Source organism: Lycium barbarum, chromosome 1, assembly GCF_019175385.1.
Source record: "Lycium barbarum isolate Lr01 chromosome 1, ASM1917538v2, whole genome shotgun sequence".
Lineage (NCBI taxonomy): Eukaryota > Viridiplantae > Streptophyta > Magnoliopsida > Solanales > Solanaceae > Lycium > Lycium barbarum.
In genome coordinates, this window is record NC_083337.1 from 6,557,067 (window position 1) to 6,574,673 (window position 17,607).

Below are 17,607 nucleotides of genomic sequence, written 5' to 3' on the forward strand. Positions count from 1 at the left end.
TGGTTGTTTTGTCTAACTTGCTTGAGGACAAGCAAAGATCCTAAGTTGGGGGTATTGATGTGCCGCGGATTTGTGGCACATTCGTCGCCTTTTTACTATAAATTTTGGTTGTTTTCAAGTAAGTCTGGTTCTCGTTAATATGTTTTGTTGTGTTTTAGGAAAACAATGGCCCAAAAGCAAAAAGCAAAGAACAAAAGAAAAATTGGCCAGAAATGAAGAATCGACGTTCCGTCGATCAGCCGATGAACCGTCCTTTGAAGCGTCGATAAGCTCGATTTTCCAGTGATGACAAAGTTGAAGACGACAAAGGACGGAGGTATCGACGAAGCGTCGAACTGATCGACGATTCTTCATTTGTGTCGTCAAGCAGGGTTTCTCAACAAGAGGAGAGAAAGACGGAATACTCGACGGAGCGTCGAACTGGTCGACGGTACCGTCGAATGGAACACACTGCTGAAGGTACAAAGGACGGAGAAATCGACGGATCGTCGAATGATCGACGGTCCGTCGATCTTGCTATCGGGGGCAATTTTGTCAGTTGCTGCTGTGAGTTTTTGGAGCCTATTTAAAGAACATTTTAGGTTTTTTTTTAGCAGCAGATTTTATTGTAACCACGTGAAAAGTTCCATTGGTGGGTGAGCATTGAATACTCCCCTTTTGGAGCTTAGTGAAGACAATAAGATTCCATTTTCCATCATCTTTATTACACTTTGTAAGCTTTATGTCTCATTTATTGCTTACTACTTTTGAAACCATAATGTGTGAGTAGTTTCTTTAATCAAAATTGTGGACCCAAATGATGGGTGCTATGTTATATATATATATATATATATATATAATAGGTTGTGATGTGTTTTATTATTTCTCGTATTCATTGTTCTTTAAGTGGTTGCAAACACTTGTTCATGCACAAACCCTAGTTTATTTGGAAAGATGAACTAGGGTATGATTTGAAATAATATAACAAGGACTCGGGCGCTAACCCTCGTTTAATGAACTCGCTTAGGGATAAGATGAGTTCTACTTGGCATAGTTAATCAACCTTATTTATAGCTTTTCTGCATTTGGGAATATCATGAAAAGAAATACTTTCTAACTATTGGAAAATATTAGAAAGTGTATTAGAGATTAAGTGCATACATAACCTCGACCCATTAGAAATATATCATATTGAGACCCATAGCATAACATCTAATCATAGCGGGGACACAACTTTGGTTCTCCAAATCCAAACAAATTCCAAACAGTTCAAAATAGCAAATACAAACCAAATCTCTTTTCAAAATATTCGGGATAAGATTAAAGCCTTTAAAGACTAGTATCAGACACAATTAGTACCCTTTTCTCTCCATATTCCCTGTGGGATTCGACCCCAACCTTGTTTCGGTTACTATATTTGCCAACGTCCGCTTTATGCCATTAATAAGTGTAATTTGAGCGTATCAGCAGGGGATCTTGACAGAAAGAGGTCCACAACTGGATACATCTTTATTCTTGTTGGCAGTGCCGTTAGTGAAAATCGACTCTGTAGTCAATTGTCGCTTTGTCTACGACAGAAGCAGAATACATGGCAGCAGCGAAGGCGGTGAAAGAAGCTATCTGGTTGAATGGTTTGGTGGCGAAATTGAGTTTGGTTCAACAGGAATCAACTTTTAGTTACGATAGTCAGAGTGCTATTCATCTGATTAAAAATCGGAGATTTCATGAGCGCACTAAACACATTGATGTCAAATTCCATTTTATTCGAGATGTTGTTGAAGAGGGAACTATCAAGGCCGTGAAGGTTATCACAGACGATAACGCTGCAGACATATTGACCAAGATAGTCCCGCTCGCTAAGTTTGCACACTGCAAGGACTTGGCGGGAATACGCATCAACTGATGCAACTCCGAAGGGAACAATTGTTAGGTAGAGGTGGTATGTTCAACAATGGTTTTATTCTTCTGTTTCTTACAACGGGGTTGCCCAGTAAGCTTAGAAGTTTTGGCCAGAGTTGTTCATATGCATGCTCGGAAAGCAAACCAAGGTAGAGATTTTCTATTACTTGGAGCCAAAGAATGCTCAATTACTTAGAGCCAAAGAATGCTCAATTACTTGGAGCCAACAGATACTTGGAGCCAAATGATGCATTGCTTGGAGGCAAAGAATGCTAAGATGTGGAGGAAAATTGAAGAGTTCATGTAGCACACGTGGAGCCCAAGTCATTTTATGCCTATAAAATGGGAGGCAATTCTTCTTTGTTTAGCATCTCAAAAATTCATAAATCCTTTGTAGTGAGTAGAGAGTTGAGAAAGCAATTCTCTTGGATGTAATTGGGATCTCTCCCCTTTCTTTGTTATTAATATAAAGGCAACTGTTCTCTGGTGGTCGTAGGATCATTTTGATCTGAACCACGCTAAATTTCTTTTACTTTTCCGCTAACAAAGTATTTTCACAAAATTAAATAAACAAAAGCTTGACATTTTTAGTGTGGTGGGATGGAAAAGAAGTACCATACTTCACCTTAGCTAAGATAAGTGATTTGGAGTTTTCAAAATTCTATGGACATGTAGATGAAAAATGCTATCCCCACTCGGATCAAGACACAATTTTTACATGTTCAAATTATAAATAAGGTGAAGCAGGGTCAGGAATGACAAATCTCTTCTTTGTCATGTACATATATAGTTATGTCCTAGACTCTGGCTATATACTAATGTTGTGTTAATCCTCTAAAATCATGAAAGTGATCCTATAAATTAAAGTGGAAGTGGAGAGGAAAAGCTTGTTTCAAGTCATATTGAGGGTGGACTTCTAACATAGTTTGGTCGAAAAAACATATTATATCTTATTTATTTGCACCAAATGATAGGTAACTTTTTACATATTTGAATAATAAACCATACATGCTTGAGATTACTTAAGACTTGTTCCGGTAACACGTGCGAGCCGAACTCCTTTGACTAGGGGAGGGGGCAGAGGGAAAAGGAATAGTGAGAATTGAACTCACACCTATTATCTTTGAAACTCACTGGTATCACTAGACTATAAGCGTTGATAGTATGCTTGGAGGTCAAAATTGATTTTGATCATCAGCAATAATAAATTGTTTGTTTTAGCCTTGTATACTATTTAGTGGTTATAGCTCAGATAATTTTTGCCCCCAAGTGTCTTGCTAATATACAAGTTTCTTTTGAAGGGCAAATACCTGTAAATACCATAGAAACTTTGTTCTATCAGCCTTCGTTTATACTTGACTACTTGACCAAATTGAAATATTTTAATAGGCTGTGCATGTTATATAGCAGTAAATGTTTCTCTGAGCTATATACTGTCATTAATTACTATTCTTAACTTTAGCACCCCCTGTCTCTCTCTTGTTTGGAAATATACTATTTCAGCTGCATACATAATTGAAGGAAACAATTTCAGCTGCATATATAATTGAAGGAAACATTATTATCTAGACTCATATTTTTCATACTTTCAAGTTCCAGTTGAATCAGTAACACTAACCTTTCTCTTACTGGGACAAGTTACTTTTTTTCTTTCTGGATTATGTTATTTACACTTCAAAGGAAGCAAAGTAGTTCCTTTTTTGAACTAGGAAGAGTAATAGTAGTAGTATACCACATCGATAGAAAATGGAAAACAGAGAGTTGAGAGGCAGTATAAAAGAAGAGGTCCGTGAGCCAAGAAAAACATACCTTTCTCTGCCTTTTGGCTAAAGTCAAGTGTGGTATTTGTTTTTAATATTTGATATGCGAGTCATTGATTGACACGATGTTAACTTAAAAATTCTTTAAGGGGAGAGTCTATTGGGGTAGCTTGCTACTTGGGCTCTAGTGTTACTCATGCGTTGCACTATAGCATGGGCTGGTACACCCCACCAAATCAAATTTAAATTTTCCTTTCTAGTTTGGTTTGAAGTCTTAGTGTTCCGAATTTCTTATTTCTCAAGTAGGAGAAAACTCGTACTTTTTCATTATACCAGCGAAGCCTATCTCTTATTTGTTCATGTTGTCCGTTGTAATATGTAGAATTTCTTATTTCTCAAGTAGGAGAAAACGCGTACTTTTTCATTATACCAGCGAAGCCTATCTCTTATTTGTTCATGTTGTCCGTTGTAATATGTAGAATATGTAAGAGGAAGGATACTATTGGCACCCCAAACTAAAAACTTAGTGTTACTCATGCGTTGCACTATAGCATGGGCCTGGCACACCCCACCAAATCAAATTTAAATTTTCTTTTCTAGTTTGGCTTACACAAAGTGGAGAAAATTATAGTTAAGAATGAGCAATATGTATTTTTTAGGAAATGGGTTTTCTTTTCTATAAAATCTTGGCTAAAATACATATAGCTCATTTTTAACAATGAGCAATATGATGTATTAACTGTTTTATTTCTCAGAGTTTTCTACATACTATAGAACAGAGTTGTAAGAATAGAGAAAATAAATAGAATGCTCGACTTAAAGTACCACAACATTAGCTTACATAAACTTTTGCTGATGTAACCTCTCATTCTCTCAAGTACATATATAGTGATGTCCTCGACTCTGGATATACAAGTGTTGTATTAATCCTTTAAAATCTTGCATAAAACTGATGTTAATTGGCTACATTTCCCGTCGTGGGACTTTTCTACATACTATAGAAACAAAGTCGTGCAAATATATAAAGAAATGGGACAATTCAATAATATACGATCAACATAAAAAATTACATCCACATAGCCAGAGTTTTAATTTACATCGGCATAGCCAATTTTTCATAGTATACAACATTATATAACTTTATACACTTACTGTAGAAAATGTATCAACCTTGTATAAAAGTGTATAATAAAGTATAAAAAGTGTTTATATACACATCTACACTGTTATATAATATTATACAAGCTTATACAAGAGGTGTTTATACATAAGAGATATTTATACACACTTCTACACTACAAAAGTGTATAATAACATATAAGAGGTGTTTATACAAACTGTACTTGGTTGTTTTTGCTAAGACCAGATCAAATCAAACTCTAAGATCAATGACGGGGTAAATCGAAATGAAGATGAAGAAAAAAGACCTTTACGTCAAGGAGTTGTAGCTTGTCGCCAATGAAGATGGAGTCAACACTTTCATTGATGGTATTTGGAGAATAAAGGGATGGTGAACCAGTTTCAATGGTGGAATTGCGGTTTTCTGGCTATTATTTAGAGAAAGGAGAAGATGTGGTCGATGGGTTGCAGGGACGGTGAGGTTTCTACTTCCAATAGGGAATGAGGAGACGTGAGCTTTGTATTGAAGTCTGTGCTCATGAGGAAGATGAGGCGTGAATGGATGAAGAAGAAAAACAATCTTCAGTCACCTCTCCGGCAGTTAACGCGGCTAAGAAATTAAAAATGGGCTAAACCGGGTAACTATTTTCCGCAAATCAACATGGACTGTAAAAATCCCTAAGGAAGGGAAAAATCATCAAAACGCTTGATAGTCTCTAGCTAGATTGTTTGGTTGTATCTTTTGACTTTTGTGCAAGCTCATAATGCTCGCCTGCTTGGAGCTCAGGTATATGTTCGCAATGGCGGAGCTAGAATTTTTGTGTTGATATGTAATATTCCTTCCGTCTCATATTACTTGTCCACTTTTCTTTTTTAAAAGTCAAACTATAAACTTTGACCAACATTTTGAGATATATTTTTTCACCATATTGATATGAGAAGAATTGCAACTTGTAGTATTTTTCGTGTAGTTTTTTGAATATCTATATTATAATTTCAAAATATTGAACTGATCTAGTCCAATTTAGCTCTGAAGATTGGTCAACTTGACTCTCGAAAATTGAAACAGACAACTAATATGGGACGGAGGGGAGTATATATCTGTAATATGTAATAATTGACATGTTTACACGGTATAATTTTCCGGCCAACCGAACAACCTTGCTGGGCTGTGGCTCAGCCACTTTATGTTCATGACAAGCAACAAGACATATGGACTGAGAAAAACAGTATAGGATATTTTCTTTCATGGCCAACCAGTAGTTTATTAACCTTAATTTGTTCTATCAACCTTCATTTATACTTGAGTAATTGGCCAAATAATTTATTAAGCTTGCCATGTTATAGAAATATTCTCCAAGCTTTATATGGGACATTAATTACTATTCTTAGCTTTGGCACCTTTCTTTCTCTCTTGTGTTTAAATTTATATAATTCAATACGAACATAAAACTCTCCAGAAATATAGACATTTATCTGAAAATTGAACAACATTCAGGCTCATGAAGAAAACAAAAGGAGTTCCTTTCTGGTAACTAAGAAGAGCAAGAGTAGTACTTTAAGGTTCATCTGTCCCACATCGATATTAGAATGAAAAGCAGCAACATGAGAGGCAGTACACAAAAGGAGGTCCGTGAGCTTAACAAAGCATGCCTTTCTCGGCCTTTTGGTTAAGATTAAGTGTAGTACCTGTTCTTATCAGTTTAATATAGGAATTATCTACTCACACGATATTAACTCAATTTTTTAAGGGAGAAGGATCATAAGAGTAGCTTGCTACTCGGGCCTTTGTGTGTTGCCTAGGCGTTGCACTATAGCCTAGGCCTGGTGCACCCCACCAAATCAAGTTTCGGGCTTACAAGATATTAACTTTAGTTTTATTGAGAGATACTGTATGTCAAATAGATAGATGAGCAGTGTCTTGTTATTGTGTCATCCTCCTTCAGAATCACGAAATATTTTAACAAAATTCATGTTTTATTGGTAGATTTCGTGTCTCAGAAATTTTTTTACATACAGGAACAGAGTTGTGAAAGTAGAGAAGATCAACATTGGGTGTTGGCATGAAGGAAAATAGAGTACCAGACTACATATTAGCTAGATAAGCTTTGTTGACGTGACTTACAGTACATACATAGTGATTTTCTGGCTATACTAATGGTGTTGTGTTAATCCTTTAACAAAATGAAGCGTTTCCGTAAAACTGATTTTAACTGGTACTCTTAATATTTTACCGTCGTGGGAATTCTCCACGTACGACAGGAACAGAGTTTTACGAATACAAATGTCGTCAAAACGCTTGTTTTTTAGTCTCTACAATGTGTGTTTTATGCAATTAAGCTTATTGTTTTCGGAGCACAAATATATGCTCATGTCAATCAACACAAAGGATTGAGATAGAAAGTATAGTGTTTTCTCGTAAGACACAAATTTTTTCTATTTTTAACTGAGAAAAAGTGTATTCATGCACGACACAAATTTATTGAATTGGAAGGGGAGGAAAAAGTTGTCCTTTCTCTCATCGATTGACAGTTGCAATTGAATTTGGTTTGTCTCAAGTCGTACATAATGTCGAGGATGGTTTACTATTGACGTAGTTTAGACCATGTAATATCTTATTTTTGCACCAAATAATACATAAACAAGTCCTCAAACTTGGCCTGAGCCGGCAAGTATGCCCTTCAGCTTTGGTTGTGCACAAGTAGGCACCTCAGCTTGTATAAAGTTGAACACATAAACACAAATACTGACGTGAAACTGATGTGGCACATAAATTTTGAAGGAGTCTAGATGATCATTTTGTAAGTTGGAGTGCTTAACTGACAGACCCCTCCTCCCTTTTCTGCTCACTCGTAGGGGTCGGGACCCCCACAAAGGGGGAGGGTGGAGACAAGTTGAGGTGCCTACTTGTGCACATCCAAAGTTGGAGGGTATACTTGCCAGCGGAGGCCAAGTTTGAGGGTCTGCTTAAGACATTTTCTGGTAACACGTGCAAAAATAAACTCACGTGTGGAGGTCCTTTGACGGACAGAAGAAGTAGGAAATAGAACAATGAGAATTGAACTGACACCGATTATGTTTGAAACTTACTGATACCACTAGATTATAAGTGTTGATAGTATGCTTGGAGGTCCAAAGTAATTTGAACATCGATAACCTAGCTAAGTCATGTTGAAGTTTATGTTGTATATATACTTAATTGTTCATAAATAAAATAAACTTTTTTTTCCAAAGTGTCTTCGTCACGGTAGCATTAAGGTTTCATCAGTCCCATATCGATGGAAAACGAGAAGTAGAGAGTTGAGAGGCAGTATCACAGAGGAGGTCCACGAACGAAGTAACGCATACCTTTCTCGGCCCTTTTGGCTAAGATCAAGTGTAGTATCGATTCTTATCAGTTTAATATCATATATGCAGGTCATCGGCTCACACGATATTAACTCAATTTTTTAAAGGGGAGGGCTCGTCAAAGTAGCTTGCTACTTGGGCCTTCGCGTGTTGCCTTGGTCTTGCACTATTGCTTGGTCTTGGTGCACCTCACCAATTCAAGTTTGATAAGCTATGTTATTTTATGTTTTGATGATTTGACAAACTAATACGAGGAACCAGATATGTTTTAGAGGAACCAGAAGGGATAAGGTTTTAGTCGTTACAAAGGTCAACTCTACAACTATAAAGTTGTTGACACTATACCTACTGGTAGCAGTGCAACAACACATCAGCAAAGTTGTTGCAGCTGGTTAGTGGTCAAAGGCAAACAGAATGTCTCTTTCTCACCTACCCACTTGCTCTACCTATATAAACAACGTGTTCCAAGTGAAACAGTATGCTTGCAAATTAGAAAATCTCTCACATCTTAACTACAAGTCGCCGCCTCTCAAAGTGCTCTCACCAAGAACAAAGTTGCAACAAACAAGAAGGATCAGTTCCCTTATCACTGAAGATGTCTTAAGTCCTTAGGTTTGTTGAGTCTTGTCTTTTGTTCTTTATCTTGTATTCCTACACTGCTTTGAAGAAGTGTTTACTATGCTTATTTCTCAAGTATTCTGAGTTGTACACTTGGCCTAGAGTTAGTTAAGGTGTGTCTTTGCAATAGAGTTATTGTAAGGGGGAGGGACTAACAGTTTAATTCCTAGGTTGCAATAGTTTGTAATCTGAAGTTTTCTCGTTATAGTGAAGTTTGACCAAATTTTACTACAGTAGGCCGTGGTTTTACTCACTTGAGCAAGGAGGTTTCCACGTAAATATCTTGTGTTATTTACTTTCTGTCTAACTTAAGGAAACAAATAGAGAATTTGATTTTCTATACCGTTTGGTAGACTCGTATAGTCTATCAAAGTTCAAATGTTTCTGTTCCAGCTGGGCTTTTACAAGATGGAGCAAATTTATAGTTCAGAAGGTAAATTATGTATTTTGAAATCTTGGGTGGTCTCTATATATATAGATAGATAATGCACACCTCCTTCCTGTTGTTATTTTGTAATGCACAAAAAAGAAGGGCAGTCCTCATTGTCAACATGATGTTGTGGCCTCTAGCGGAAATGAGATAATGAGAATTGAACGGCCACCTATTTATATGCTACACTCAAACAAGAAATTTAACAAATTTCTATCAACTACTATTACAACTTAAACATCTAATCTATCCTTATTTTGAGTAACACATTATGAACAATAGAAAGTACACTAACAAACTAAGAGAGTAGGTCCACCTTTGAAGTAGTCTTCAACAAGTATAAATGTAAGTTTGACCTGCCTCAACACTGATCAACTACTTGTTTGTAAATAGTAGTATTATCCGACTAAACCACAATCATTAGTAGCTATGTTGTGAAATAGGAAATCATAATATAAATTTTTGGATCTTTTGTGCTTCATACTGCATGTCATATTTACACAAGTTATAATTGTGAAGGTGATTCCCATAATATGCTACAAGATCAACGTAGGAAATGCAGGAAAGTGAAGCTTTATGGTGCTACGAGGGAGCACCACGGAAATAGGTGTTAACATGGCGACGTCTGACGATTTACGTTATGAATGGTGTTGGTCATTCACATGTAGTATCCTTTTTGCTTTCCCACTTCTTGTATTTCGTTCTTTCTCAGTGAGACCCCAATATTTCTCATTGAGAAGGGGCGAATGAAAGAGGCAAAAGCGGCCCTCAAGAGGCTAAGAAGAAATAGAGTAGAAGTAGAGCTGGAGTTGTTGCGGACATGAAAAAAAAAATGCAAGGGAAAATAGAAGAATTTTTACACTCACCACTATTAATGGTCAATATAGTTGCCCAATTTTTCCAACAAGTATTCGGGTTAGACTCAATTTAGTTCAGGTCTTTTTTTTTTCTTCAATCAATTGGCTATTCATATCAAGTCTCATTTCTCACTCTGCTCATTGTCCGGGTTGTTTGAGATGGAGTATGAATGACCTTGTTTCAGTTACAACTTTTTCGGTCGGCGGAGGACTCTAGCCTCTGCATGTTTAGGCATGCTTCTGGCACAAGTACTTCTTCATTTCTTGCTCAGTCAAATTTTTATTAATGAGATAAATTTTATTAACTAACTCCGCCTGTGTGAGCTCGCTCACATTGCCGGTCCCAAGCCCGGATAAAGGAGGAGGGTTGCCGAGGGTCAATCGGAAACAGCCTCCCTACCCAGGTAGGAGTAGGGCTGCGTACATCTTACCCTCCCCAGATCCCACTATTGTGGGATTACACTGGGTAGTGACCATGACCAAGATCAAGATAAATTTTATTAACTGAAATAGCATATGTAACTTTTCCCAATGTTTCTAGTTTCCTTGTTGGGTCTCTTCCTTGCTACAGGAGATCCTATCTTTCAGCTGAGCCGAAAAAGTGCCCATATTGACATAGCATTTGCCGTCCCCCCTCATAGGATGCTACTCATGCTTCTTTGGGACTTGTGATTGGACTGAGGCATCGTATCCATATGAAATCACAGAACAATGTCCATTTCAGGAGACGAGCATATCTTTGCTCATGTCATTAATCATGGATCCGTTTATTTGGTGGGAGCCATTTCTTGGTTCCCACCAAATATGCTTCTCCATGTTATCTCCAGCTTCAAGCATTTTCTTTCAAAGTTGGGAGCCTCCTTTCCATTGCACTATAGTTGGGATTTGCCTCTTACAATACTTGTTCCATATGTAGGTAGACCACAAGGTACAACTAGTTCTAAATCTCCACCACAACTTAGCAAACAATGCATTGGAGATATCAAAAAGAGATCTGAACCCCAACCCTTCTTCAATCTTTGGTGCACTCACTTTCAACCATGCAGCCCAATGCCTGCTCTTCCCTTCCTCTTTATTGCACCAGAAGAATCTTGTAAATATTTTATGCAATTCATTTATAGTGTACTTAGTAGGAGCCATTGCAGAAAGCAGGTATAGAGGCATACTTTGTAAAACACTAGTAATAAGAACTGCCTTTCCACCAAAAGAAAGAAGCCTAACTTTCCAATTCTGAAGTTTATTCTTGACCTTCTTTATCAAATCATTATAATACATCTTCTTTTTTCTAGAGTGAAATATAGGACAGCCCAAGTAAATGAAAGGGAATTCCCCTCTTCTAAAACTAGTATTTTGCACCACTTCTTGACTCAGACTTACAGATGTTTTCTAATGCATATAAAAGCAACTTTGGTCCCTATTTATCAACTGACCTGACACTACTTCATACTCCCTCAAAACTGCCATGATTAAGTGTAATGAATCTTTATCTGCTGAAGCAAATATTATGGTATCATCAGCATATGCAAGATGCTTCAACTTTGCACTCCACTTTGGCATGCCAAATCCAATATACTGCTCATTTTCAAATAAAGAATTTAGTGCTCTTGACATCACTATTGCAGCTAGAACAAATAAAGCAAGTGACAATGGATCGCCTTACTTCACCCCTCTACTGGAATGAAAAAACCCAGGAGATTGCCCATTCACCAACACAAAATACCAATTATTAGCTAATAATCTCCATATTTGATCCACAAAGTTTCCTGCAAATCTCATCTTTTCCACTACTTTTGTTAGGAATACCCAAGACACCCTATCATAAGCTTTTTCCATATCTAACTTGAGAACTACATTTGCAGGCTTTCCTCTTTTTCTGATATCTGTAACAATTTCCTGAGTGAAAAGTACATTTTTAATAACACTCATTCCTTTTACAAAACCAGATTGGTTACTAGATATCAAATTAGGTAACAACCTGTCCAATCTCCTATGCACCACTCTTGAAATAACTTTATTGATAAAGTTACTCAAACTGATAGGTGTCAAGTCAACAAAACTTTGTACCAAGTCTTTCTTAGGAAGCAGAACCAAATTGGTGTGTGTAATGGATTTTGGAAGTGTATATCCCTCATAGAAGGCTCTCAACACATTATAGACATCCATACTAATAATCTCCTAACAAGTCTGATAGAAGGTACCTAATAGCCCATCTGGGCCACATGCACTATCTCCTTTAAGCTCAAATACAACCTTTCTAACTTCATCGAATGATGGAATTGCAAACAACTGCAAATTACACTTATCAGACATCATTCTAGCAATAAAATTCAGCATGCTGTAATCAGAAACCACAACTTTTTGTGTAAATTGACTCTGGAAGAAATGAACTGCTCCTGCTGCTATCTGATCATAAGTCTTTAGCCATACTCCATATGATTCTTGAATTCTCTTAATCTGCAACCTCTTTCTTCCTCCCTTAACTATACTGTGAAAGAACTTTGTATTTCTATCACCTTCAGAGAACTAAGTGTATCCTGATTTTTGTTTCCTGAATTCTTCTTCATAGTGCAAATGCTTCTTCATTTCTGCTTGATCAAGTTGCAATATTGATCTATTCTCCACAGTTGGTTCCTCTTCAAATAGTTGTTCTTTAATTCTCACTATGTCCTCTCTTATGATAAGTTGCTTGAAAATATCTCCAAATGCAACCTTACTCCACACTGATAAAGCCCCTTTAATCTGCCTAATCTTCTTTTAAAACTCAGAAATGGATCACCATCACTATTCACAGGATAATTATCTTTAACAATATGTAGGAATCCCTCATGTTCTACCCATAATTTCAAAAACTTAAAAGGCCTGCTGGAATGAGGAACTTTAGTGCAAATGAAATAAGGAGTGAAGCATGATCAGAACCTATTCTAGATAGGTGCTCCACCTTTATATTCCCAAACCAATGTTGCAATTGAGAATTGACTACAATCCTATCTAACTTCTCAAAGATACAATCATCTCCTGCCCTCTCATTTCACCAAGTGAAAGGACTTTCTTTGAAGACAGGTTCCATTAATTTATAAGAGTTAATAAAAAAGGTAAAATCTTCAAAATCTTGTGGCACTACTGGTGTGCCTCCTACTTTTTCTTCTTCATTCATCACCACATTAAAGCACCACCCACCATCCATGGTATATCAACAGTTGAGGACGAGTGATATATACTATCCCACAGCTGCAATCTATCATTATCATCACATTTAGCATATACCAAAGTGGTCACCAAGTATCTACTGTGCTCTTGTAAAAATAGCTTTAAAGTAATCTCATGTGCAGTATCTTATAGAATCTCTACATCAACATTTTTCATCCATAAAAAACCAGATCTTCCCATTACGATTTGCACCTAACTTCTGTATACCTAATCTTCTTTGATACTTCTGTATATATCTAGCTTGTTGGAAAGGTTCCATCAAAGCTATCAACACAAATTTATGATGCCTATGTAACATTTGTAGCCTATGAAAAGCTTGTTGAGTCCTTACTGATCTAATATTCCATATATATGATTTTAAGATCATTTAAAAGAATGTTTTAGTGTAGCAGCGCTCTTTGGCACAACCTTAGTAGGTTGCTGTGGTTCCATAGGACCTGTCTTTTTACCCTTCTTTCCACTCTTAACCATGGACTTTGGATATACAATTGCAAGTCTACTTATATCTTCTAAATTCCTTTCCCAAGACTCCTGAATATCTTCCACATTACAGTTCAAATTTTCCTTTTCTCCAAATGAACATCCTCCCATATCTTCTACAGTATGTGACAGTATATCATGTAAACTCTTCATTGGAGAATTCTTACTTAGAATCTGTAATGGTTGGATTATCATTAAATTAATAACAATGTCTTTAGAAGTACTTCTTTGCCTCTCAGGCAAAGAAACTGTTTGATTGATCATTATATCAGATTCCAGTCCTCGTCCAGGATCTTTTAACTCAATTCTGTCACCTTCACAATCTATCTTATTTTCATGACCCTCATCTACCTCCTCCCCATCGTTTTCGCCTTCTACTCTATCTCCCATTTGGAAGGAGATCCATTGGTATCATCTAACACCTCAGTAACAATATTATCAACAGCTTTGTGAACTCCTACCTTCCTATTATCTATCCTTTCCTCAGTGCTTCCACTATCTACATCAGCTTCAAGAGGACTTGTAGAGTTGAGAGCCTCTTTATTAATCACATCCACATTGTCTTCCACCTCACCATTCTGTCCTTCACCAGATATTTCAATTTGTAAAGGCTTCTCCTCAGCATGAGCCTCTTCTACCTTGCTTGTGTTTGTCACCCTTGGTACTTTTTCTTCATTGTAACCTCTTGTACTGTCCTTGTTTGCATCATTCTTCATTGACAATTGATCCTGATCATTGTTCTGGTTTAAAGTATCACTCTCCTCTCCATTCTCAACCAATACTTCAGAGATCTCCTGGAACTTCCAATACTCATCAGCATCTTTAAGAGGAACATCCGGCTCAATATTCAGTGCATCAAATTTGTTATGCACCTGAACCCCATTATCAGTTCCATTAGTTGAATTGTCATTGGAGATAGTGATCCTTCTATCTACTACTACATTGAAAACTCCAGGATTCCCAACCACCAAACCACTTGCAAGAGTTCTTGTTGGGAATTTCCTATAGTTCCAACCTGTAGAAAGCTATTTCACCACCTATGGAACCACCCTCTTCTCTCTATCATCTTTTTTTGCATTAGCATCAACCCCCAACCCTTCTTCAACTGTTTGAACACTATTAATCCTTAATTTTGGGTGCAAAGTTCTACATCCCTCCTCATCATGTCCCTGTAACTTGCACTTCTTACAATACTTTGGTAACACATCATATTGTATTTTTACATCTACCATTCTACATTGACCAGAACTATCATCTTTGATTTCCATCCTTACAAACCCTGGTAATTTATCAGTAAGCTTAACTAAACTGTAACTCTAGAGCAACTAGGTTGAGTTTTGTTTATAGTTGCCATATCCAATTGCATTGGTTTACCTATTGCCGATGCTAGAGAAAATAATGAGTCCTTCACGTAATATGCAGGCAACAAATAAGGAAAAAAGATCCAAGCAATAGATATTGTCGTCTCCTCATCTATCTTGAACTTAGAATCATAGATTATCGTACGCGTCTAATATGAATATCCATCTTTACACTTAATATAATGAGCAACCTTCAATGTCATTGTGAGAAAATATTCTAATGTATCCAATCTCATAAGAACATGCCTATGTCTTAAAAAACCAATTTTACACTCTCCTTTAATACCACATTGTTTAGGAATCTGAATCCTCAAATCCTCCAAATCTGGCGAGTTATATGCTTCTTCTATGCTTGTTGAATACTTATGAATTGTGGATTTTAAACTAACAAAGCAAGAAGAGGAATATCAGAAGTACCAACCCTTGTCATCACTATAGTTTAGAGTCGGTTAATGATGCTGCTGGGTAGACGTGCTTCCTGTACTCACTCTACACTTACTGCACCTTTTATGTGCAGGTGCAGATCCAGGTATGAGATCTTGGTTCAGTGACGGTTTGTCACGACCCTACCGGAGGACCATGACGGACACCCGGAGCTAACCTACCTAGTACCAAAAGACATACATGCATTTCATGATCATACCTCAGTGGGCCATAATGTTAACTAATAGGTATCGTAAGCTGTAAGGGGACACAACCCTTACATGTGTATATATATATATATAGATATGTATATATATATATAGCCTGAGGGGTCACAGGTCTGTATATGCATATATATAAATGAAATGCAATGCATAAACATGATAAGAGTGCAAGTAACTCTAGATCATACTGAATTTGAAGGAAGACTTTCTGAAGATACATTATGGAACATGAATCAAATGGATCATCCCTAACTCTAAAAGTAGAAACATTATGGATTAATGTTACGTGTACGTCTTGTTCATAAGGATCATGCCAAAAAGAAGAAAAGCGACAAGACTTAACATACCTTATTACTTACTTAACCACTCAACGTCTATCTTCTCGAGCCTGCAAATATACATTCAAGATAATTCACACTAAGGTTAAGTCGTTGAAACGCTTATAAAGTCAAACTAAACTATTATGCGTGTTAACGAAATTTGGGCAGCATTTCCCCTATATATATATATATATATATATATAGCCTGAGGGGTCACAGGTCTGTATATGCATATATATAAATGAAATGCAATGCATAAACATGATAAGAGTGCAAGTAACTCTAGAGATCATACTGAATCTAAAGGAAGACTTTCTGAAGATACATTATGGAACATGAATCAAATGGATCATCCCTAACTCTAAAAGTAGAAACATTATGGATTAATGTTACGTGTACGTCTTGTTCATAAGGATAATGCCAAAAAGAAGAAAAGCAACAAGCCTTAACATACCTCATTACTTACTTAACCACTCAACATCTATCTTCTCGAGCCTGCAAATATACATTCAAGATAATTCATACTAAGGTTAAGTCGTTGAAACGCTTATAAAGTCAAATTAAACTATTATGCGAGTTAACGAAATTTGGGCAGCATTTCCCCTACATTACTTACTTCCACCAATCTTCAAAACAACACCCAAACATTAATAGCAATATCAACAATACCATAGACAAATGATTACATTCAAATTAGACTCAAATCAGTCCAAAAATTCCTTTCAAATTTCATCCATAGCCAACAATTACAACACAATACTTATAACATTTTTACCATGATTCTCTTCACCTTTAAGACTTACCAAACCTCCAAATCAGCTAAACATAAGTATTAGAGTAAATAACACACCTTATACTTTGAAGAACTTTAGCCACACACAACTTGCTCCAAGACTTAATCACCACCAATCCAACTAGAAGCAAGAATGCTCACTCTTCTATGAACTAACTTAGGGTTTTATGACTTGATCTTCTCGTAAATGATTTGGGATGTTTAAGGGTAATTAGGAAGGGTTGACAGAGCTTGAAGAGGGCTAGGGATCTGTTATGGTGAAAAATAATGGACCAAAGTAGAGCTAATCAAATTATAACAAAAGTACAAAATTTCCACCGCTTCATTTTCACGGTCACTTGCACAGACCGTGAATTGTTTCAATGGCCGTGAAACCACTCCACCAAATCAACCTTACTACCACCATTTCACGGTGGCCAGCCACCATTTTCACAGCCTGTGAAATTATTCACGGTCAGTGGAAATGGCGGTGAAATGGTCTCAGTCAATTTTTTCGACGAAACGTGTTCTTTCCGATTCATTTAACATCTAACCTTCATACTCCTTTCCAAACATGTCTAAAAACTTATATATATCTCCGAGATACACCTATAGTCCTCATACAAAACTTCCCAATTAGTTCTCAATACAAATCTATGTCAACCAACTTAAGACAAAACTTTAACATATGCGAAATCAAGATATAACACTGTTGGAGCGCTTTCTTGGAGTTCAGGGTATGCTGATGAGGGTCCCACAGCGCCGATCTTCACTCTATCATTATTTTCTATCTTTATTCACTTTAGACAG

General features: G+C 36.7%; 3 non-coding genes across 3 annotated transcripts; all 3 read left to right on the forward strand.

Annotated features, from left to right (window-relative positions):
- The first annotated feature begins 3,683 nt into the window (after positions 1-3,683).
- LOC132618399 (U2 spliceosomal RNA) lies at positions 3,684-3,870 on the forward strand. The gene has a single exon (XR_009574083.1). It is a non-coding gene; the product is annotated as a U2 spliceosomal RNA (small nuclear RNA).
- Positions 3,871-6,406: 2,536 nt separating this feature from the next.
- LOC132618392 (U2 spliceosomal RNA) lies at positions 6,407-6,595 on the forward strand. Its single transcript, XR_009574080.1, has one exon. It is a non-coding gene; the product is annotated as a U2 spliceosomal RNA (small nuclear RNA).
- A 1,506-nt stretch (positions 6,596-8,101) lies between these two features.
- Positions 8,102-8,298, forward strand: LOC132618385 (U2 spliceosomal RNA). The gene has a single exon (XR_009574079.1). It is a non-coding gene; the product is annotated as a U2 spliceosomal RNA (small nuclear RNA).
- The last annotated feature ends 9,309 nt before the right edge of the window (positions 8,299-17,607 follow it).